We start from the raw sequence: 8353 nt of genomic DNA, 5'->3' as shown, positions 1-8353 counted from the left end.
CGTTATCTTCTTGAAGAGGTCGTTGAGGTGCTCTCCGTGCCTGGCTTCCGGGTGAAAACCCTTTTCCGGTGTCGACTCGACAGCAGCGACGCCTGGCGCCATTCCCCTTCCCGAGGGCATTGTCGTGGAGCCTACGTGTACTACGGTGTAGTGTGGCCGTGTTTTCAGGTCTTCCTATGTTATCCGATTATCATGGGATTGACTTTATAAGAGGGTTACCTCACTATGTTGTATCGTTTGGCTGTGTACTTGGTTTATATATAAAGCGAGGTGAAAGCCTGTTTCGAGTGGCCTGGTAGACAAACATATTCGTGCAATGAAATTCGTGGCCACGAGGTCATCCTGTATTACGGCAATTTATTATTTTTTAATTTACGAGGCTTACCTACATGATTAAATTAAATGTGAGGAATTTTTTCCCGCTCCCAGTCCCTGACAGGTGGGGCACCATCACGCTGGCAAGCCACAAGGCTAGATGTACGACCAGATACGGACGAAGGAATGATATTTGCACAGCCGGACGAGTTCGAGCACCAATTTCATGTATTTTACAATTTTAAATACTAAGCTAACCATTATTACAAGTTAAGCCCAAGTACATCTGGACGCCTCAGATCCGTCTCAAACGCCCGGACGGATGACCCGATCACTGACCAGTAAAAAACTGAACCCGGCTCCTAAAACTGGCCTCAACCAATCGGTTCACTGACACCCCTTATATCTAGCCAAAATATAGGGCCGATATGAAGAGGCCATAGCATGTTTGTCATGTTGGATCCAGCCTGCACAAAGCCCACCTCGACATCACATACATTCGTCCCCATTCGGTTGCCGGACCAAACCCTAGCCACTCCACTCCCCTCCCCTCCGCCCCCAAGCACACATCCGGCGATTTTTGACCTTCTCTGGTATGGCGGGCAGCGGAATCGAGTCCTTTGTCAGCCGATCTGCAATTGGGATCTCATCTCTGTCGTGTCCCGAAGAGGAGATGGAAGTCCGCATCGCACTCCCCGGCGCCCGCTAGGAGAATGCCCAACAGCGGCCGGACTCGATCAGTCGGGAATCCATCGCGTCCGCCCTAATGGCGCGTGGATTCTGCGTGAGGCGCATCATCGTTGCCTCACCGGAGGCTGTGCGCCCCGTTTGGCGTCTGCACGCCGTTGCAGACGCGGATCCTCTTCGTTGGCGCGCCGACCTGCTGAGGGTACGGTGCGGCATGCTCGTCGTGCGAGGCCGCGGCAGCCCTCGCGACAGACATTGACAAGCCAGAGTCGCACACTCCGGCGCCGACATGGATGATCTACAGCCCCAAGAGCCGCAGCCGCGTCGTGGTGGACGTGTCGGTGTCCGACCACGACGAATCCATCATCGACGTCACATCAACCGGCGACGTGCAGGCGGCAGGCTTCGACGAGAAAGAATAGGGCAATGCCTCATGTCCTACTCTATCTCGCCGGCGACCACACCAACACTTTAAGGGGTGCAGTCAGCCACCGGACAGGCTTCAATTAATAGTAGGTTTCACGTGCATGTAATTGTTTATATTTAGGAATTCATAATTGAGAGGTCCAGTTGTAAAAACAATTATTTAAGGTGTGATCTGTCATTGTGCATGGACGCGTTCGTGCACTTCTGGGGACATTTGAGGGGTCGTATTTGGTGTATCCGACGGTAGAAGCTCAAACGCATCTCCAGTGTATTTTTTTTTAGTTCCACTCCCAGCGTATTTAACTGTTTATTTTTCCTTTTCTTTTACTCCGCGCATTCTAATCCACACGCCCACGTATTTCCGTCAGAACCCGTGGCAGCACATTTTCCATGGCGATGTTTTTTTTTAAACATCAGTATAGACACAAGCGCTCATATACACGCACATACACTCATTCCTATGAACCAGTGGTACACATCGCCACCGTCAAAGACGCAGTTACGGCCGTCGTTCTACAGCTAGGCCCGCCCGTTTGTTGTACTGGCTCCCACACACATCGAGGCCTGGCACCCGCACTTGGCAACCAATAACTACGTGCCACATATCGTGAGCACGCCAGCCCGTCCGCCAAACTGTCCTACTCACTCCCACTACACTAGCAGTTATTGTAGTATATCGTATACTGTAACAGCTAGAGTGTAACAACGTATGCCCACCGTAGCAGGCAACCACCACGGCTGCCTCCAGAGGCGACTGGGCACCGATGCAGCCCCAAAGGAAGCAAACCTCAGCCCCGTCATGGGCATTGAAGAAGGTGTCACTCCCTTGTCCACAGGTGCATCGACCGTCGAAGTAGCCTGCCCCACAAACTTAGGGATGTCATCATGCTTATAGTGATCCATCACCTCTCTTAGTCGTGTCAACATTACTGCTGTAAGCAACCACATCAATATACAGATAGTCCTCAATCTCAACTTTGAGATCATAAGTCACACAACAATAAGTCCAGGGCATGTAGTATGGCACATGATCGATCTCGAGTGCACCGACCAGTAACCACGCAATGTCGTGAGTGCTCGTAAAAGGCATGTTCACCTGTTCTGTCTTGCCGATCAACTATCCCAAACTCCAGGTCATCAAAAAATCATTACGGGGCTTAGACGGAGACCCATGAAATCTGACCCATATCTGTCTTAGAGGTAACCCGTCAGGTTCCTGTTTCTTCCATTTATCAACCTCTAGGAACCACGGCTAGCAGGAACCTGCTAATACCAAACTCTAAGAGGCAAATAAGATCTTGGTTTGTGTTCCTTCCTTGGAAAATCTACTTCGTCAACACACACAAGAAACCTCCCAGCAAAACACACACACACACACACACACAGACACAAGAAACCTGAAAACTGGCAAATACCAACCGCCTCAGTTGGGTTACGAGTGGGGAGTTCTTACAACTACTATATATGTTTTTTCTTGGATGAGTGTAACCATATTTGTATCGAAATTCCCATCATGCAATATATATGCGGCTCACCTTAATATTGGCTTTTAGACAATTTGTTACTAATGTTCAACGCTAAATAGAATTCTTATTACTTACGCATTGTTTTCCGTGCATAAAGTATTTCAAACATACTGTTAACGTTCACCAAAATTTTCCACAACAGTGCGGATGCAATGCCCTAGTTGAGGATGGGCTATGAGGGAACATAACCGTTGGAGATGCTCTGATCTAGTGTAGTGTAGTACAACATTTAGCTACTTTTGTTTTTTGTTTTGTATAGGGAGGGAGGTCTTCAGTGCAAGGCCTAGGGACGGGTCGAATTGAAGATGGAATGTACTACTTTGAGCGAGCATAAACAGATGAACGTGCGCGAGCGCTATGTCTTGCATTAAGTGGGAAAGTACCATCCCTCGCTGAAGGTTTTCCCACCCGTGTGTCCTATAGGGCCGGCCCATTCGCGCGCGCATAGTAAGTAAAAAGAGATAGCCACTCGGCCCAAGTCCCATTCGCGCACGCGTAGTAAGTAGTAGGGGTGCGTCCTACCTGAGGCGATTCGAGCCGGTTTTCTTTGTTCTTTGCGTTTTCTTTTTCTTTTTTCATTATTTTTCTAAATTTTGTATCTTTGTTATTTATTCATTTTTTATTTTCCGTTTTTTTTCGTTTTTGGTTTTGTTTGTTCCTATAATTAGTATTCTACATTTTTTGTATATGTCAATAATATTTTTCTAATGGACGTCTAACATTTTTCCAATACAAATTACACATTTTTGTAATACATGGTCAAAAAATATTTCTATACACATTTTAAACATTTTTCAAATGCTTGATTAACATTTATTGGATACATGGTCAACCTTTTTGCTATAAACATTTTAATTTTTGTCAAATGTTTGGTTAATATTTTTCAAATAATTGTTCAATATTTTTTCAAACGCTTTATTAACATTTTATATAAATGAACAAACATTTTCATCAATTTTCTAATACGTGGTCAGCATTTTTATATACACATTTAACATTTCTCAAATGCTGGATAAACATTTTTATATACATGATAATTTTTTTTGTAAATTCTTAATACATGATCAAAAAGTTTCAAATACTGTTCATTTTTTAAAAAATGTTTTTTGTAATATATATATATATATATATATATAATATTTCAATGTATAAACTAAAGTAAAAATAAACCAAAAAGCATAAAACATAAAGAGAAAAGAGGTTGTGGTCTGCCGCGTGCGTGGTCCGGCCCATCTCGCTCGCCGCTTCAGCGAGTTGTAAGCAGGACTCGCTGAAGGCGAGATTTAGGGGCGCCCATGAATATGGGTATGTCTCAGTATCGTATCAGTTGGCCCTGAAGCAATTAATGTGTGTAGGCTAGCTGTAGAGTCCAATGTACATGGCCCGTCAGATGCACAGATACAGACAACCTATTGCTTGCTTCTTTGCTCATAGGACTGCTGCCGCCATCGACTAACCCCCCCTCCCCCCCTTGTGCGAGTGCATTTTGCCACACCAGAGCCGGATATCCCGCCCGATCTAGCGGCGCTTAGTGGGGCTAGGAACCCCGACGACATGGGGGAAATATCTGGTGCACCGGAGCTTGTTGTGCTATAGGTGCACCGAACTAACATTGTGCTTTCAAAATGTTCAAAAAATTCTGAATTTTTTTAGCACACTCACACAACATCAATGTAGGTTGTCACAAAATTTCAAGTCAAAATTTGAAACATAACTCAAAAAAGAAAATAACATATGCAACATTGAAAAGTAGATAACATAACTTGGGCTTATATTTTACCCACTATCACACTGATGTCAAATTTGTCATTTTTGTATACCTAAACATATTTTAATTTTTATACGGAATTTTTTGACATCATACATTGATGTTGCGTTAACATGCTAGATTTTTCTCCAGATTTTTAAAATATTCTATGGCATCTGGTGCACCGGTAGCACCACAAGTGCGGGTGCACCGGATACATTCCCCGACGACATGCCTGACTTGTTCTCAGCTATCCACGGGTCGGCAACGGCCCCGGGGTGGGCTCGTCTATGCACGCCCAGCGACCCGGAGGAGAAACGAGGCGCTCCAGTTATCCATGGAGGCGGCGGCATAGGTACCTGGGACGTGGGAATCATGAGGCGGCCGAAGCGTGACCGTGAACGTGTGGGCGCGTGGGCGTCGTGTGGAGGTTCGGGATGACCCTATCCAGTGTGTCCCGTAAAAAAGAGAAGAAAAGGATGGGCGACGGGGATTTGAACCACGACATCGCGGTTAGCCACTAGGCTAGGCTCAAGTCCGTGATGTACTACTAGGGCGGTCTTACTTAAGTCGAAACGAGTCGGTTTTTCCACTGTTTCTTTTCCCTCTTTTTTTTCTGTTTTCTGTTTTCCCACTGTTTTTCTCAATTTCGATTTTATTTTATTTTTTCATTTTTCTTTCTTATTTTCTTTGTTCTTTCGTTTCCTTCTCTGTTTTTTAAATTCTTTTATTTTTTCTTCTTCGGGCTGTTTAATTTTTCTTTGTTCCTATTTTTTCATTCTAAATTTTTATATACATGATCAACATTTTTTCAAATACTTATTCAACATTTTTTAAATACTTTCTCAATATTTTTCAAATACTTGTTGAATATTTTTATATACATGATCAACATTTTCAAAATACTTGATTAACATTTTTCTCAGATACTTGGTCAACATTTTCCAAATACTTGTTCAACATTTTAATATACATGATCAACATTTCTTAAAATAGTTATTCAAAAAAATTTTAAATACTTGCTCAACATTTTTCAAATACTTGTTCAATATTTTTATATACATGATCGACATTTTCAAAATACTTGATTAACATTTTTCTCAGATACTTGGTCAACATTTTCCAAATACTTGTTCAACATTTTAATATACATGATCAACATTTCTTAAAATAGTTATTCAAAAAAAATTAAATACTTGTTCAACCTTTTTATATAGATGATCAACTTTTGTTCAAATACCTGTTCAACATTTTTCAAATACCTGTTCAACATTTTTTATGTACACGATGAAGTTTTTTTTTCAAATACTTGTGCAACATTTATTCAAATACTTTTCAAAAAAATTCAAATACTTGCTCAACATTTCTAAAACACTTGTTCAACATTTTTTAAATACTCATTCCACATTTTCAAATACTTGTTAAACATTTTTCAAATACCATTTAACATTTGGCAAATACTTGTTCAACATTTTTGAAATATTTTTATAGAGTTATTTTTGCAATATATTGTAGAATATTTTAAAGTATAACCGTAAATAAAAAATAAAGCCAAAAAAAGATCAGGCTATGGCTTCCCGGGTGCGTGGGCCAGCCTACCTTGCTGGCCCCGGTCAGCGAGTCTGGAAGTTAGACTCACGGAAGGCGAGGAATAGGCCGCCCATGGGGAGGGGTAAGCTGGGCAGCAGCGGAGCTCCTAATCCGGTTTAGATTAGTGGGCGGCAGGGCTAGTTTTTTCTCTCTTTTTCTTTTTTGTTTCTTTTTAAATTAAAATCTAGTAGGAATTTGTGTTTTATACCAAAAAAAACTTGCTCTAAAATCTATCTGAAATATTTGTAACTTGCTGGACTTTTTAGTGCCCCTTTTTGACAAACAATTTCTTCCACTGTATTTCTAGGTTTTTAAAAATATTTCTTTTGTCTACATTTCATTTTCCACTTAAGGTTTCTTCTGAAGTTCCTTGACTAGACTTTCTTTTAATCCATCTTCCATTGGTTTGAATTTTTTTAGTCCAATCCTTTTGGGAATTTTATTTTCTATTTTGCCCCTTTAGGGTTTCTAACTTTCTTCTTTATGAGGCTACGGTTTTAACTAAATCTCAACTAGGTTTCTATTAGTTTCTGTAGGGCCTTTAACCCTCCTAGGTAATTAAACAAGGTCAATCTACACACAATCCTAGGAAATGTTGGCTATATCTAGCAAGCAATCAAGTGTTTTTCTAGAAAAAGAATTAATTCCCTTAAAAAATCCAGGCATTCCAGATTTGGGAAAAATCTATTATATGATGTCTATGTTTCCTATTCCTAAAGACCCCTTGCATATAGTACATTTTTTAAAAGGTTATTCTGGCATGATAGTGATGATTGCCATAAGTATAATCTAGTTAGCTGGCATAAAGTTTGTGAACCTATTGACTGGGGGGGGGGGACTTGATGTAGTTGATTTGGATACTATAAACATACCCCGCAAAAAAAAAACTATGAACATGTTTGTTAAGTAAGTGGATTCTGAAGTTGGAAAATGAGGATGGACGGTGGAAACAATTAGTTTTGAATAAATACTCTAGGTCCCGCAAAAGAAGAAGAAGAATAAGTACTCTAGGAGAGATATGATACCTCTGCTAAATACAAACCCAGTCGATCCTAGTTTATGGATGGCATCTTGAGTTGTGGGCAATATTGGCTTAAGAACTAGATTTTGGGAGGACAAATGGTTAGGCAATGTCCCCCTTTGTGTCAAATTCCCTACAAAGTTTTCTACGATAGCATGTCTAGCATTAAATTTATGAGAAGTTTTATAAGGCAGCTAGCAGTTCTATGGCAACAGCTGCAATATGTGTGTCAGAATGTTGTTTTAAGTGAGGAAAATTATAGATGTGTATGGACCCCTTTATAGTTCAGAAGTTTTGCAGGTTAAACGTTCTTTTAGAAAGCTCTCGTTCTTGAAAATCCCTTCAAAAATTTAAATGTTTCTTTGGTGGATGTTTAGAAACAGGATTTCGACACAAGATAATTTGTTAATAGGAGTTTATGTGACCGTAACACAAGATAATTTAAATGTTGTTTTAAGCGTGATATGACTGGGGAGTGGTTCATTGTTGCTTCAACATCAAGATGAATTTAAATTATGTGCAAGAACTCTGTTCCTGGATCTTTAGTTTATCTTTTGTAAAACTCTGATTTTAACGAAAGGTTTTCCAACTCAAAAATAAAATAAAACAGGTGCAATTAAACAGATGATTTTATAAAATAGGTGCAATTAAACACTTGTAACTTTACTCAGTAATAGATACAAAGATATTTAGATTGGCAAAGTGAAAATAACATGAATATATCTTTCATAATTCTGTGTCCAATTTTATAGTTTCCTACTAACATGTGCTAACAAAAACTAATGGTCAAGTATACATTAAATAAAACGTCATATATTCATAAACAGAGAGTAAGTAGAAACCATTACATGAATACATACTTTTTATAGGGAAAGCATGATGGACTGACATATTACCCGCAAAAAAAATGATGAACTGACATATAGTTGTACCTAGCTAGAATAATTAAAAATGCATACGTGAAACATAGATACAATGGGCCAGCTAGGAGGCCCCTGGAAAATATATGGTCACATGTCTCTCAGGTCACGTCATGTAGGC

The sequence above is a fragment of the Triticum dicoccoides genome, chromosome 7A (genome assembly GCF_002162155.2).
Source record: "Triticum dicoccoides isolate Atlit2015 ecotype Zavitan chromosome 7A, WEW_v2.0, whole genome shotgun sequence".
Taxonomy (NCBI): Eukaryota; Viridiplantae; Streptophyta; class Magnoliopsida; order Poales; family Poaceae; genus Triticum; species Triticum dicoccoides.
This window is presented reverse-complemented; position numbering follows the sequence as displayed.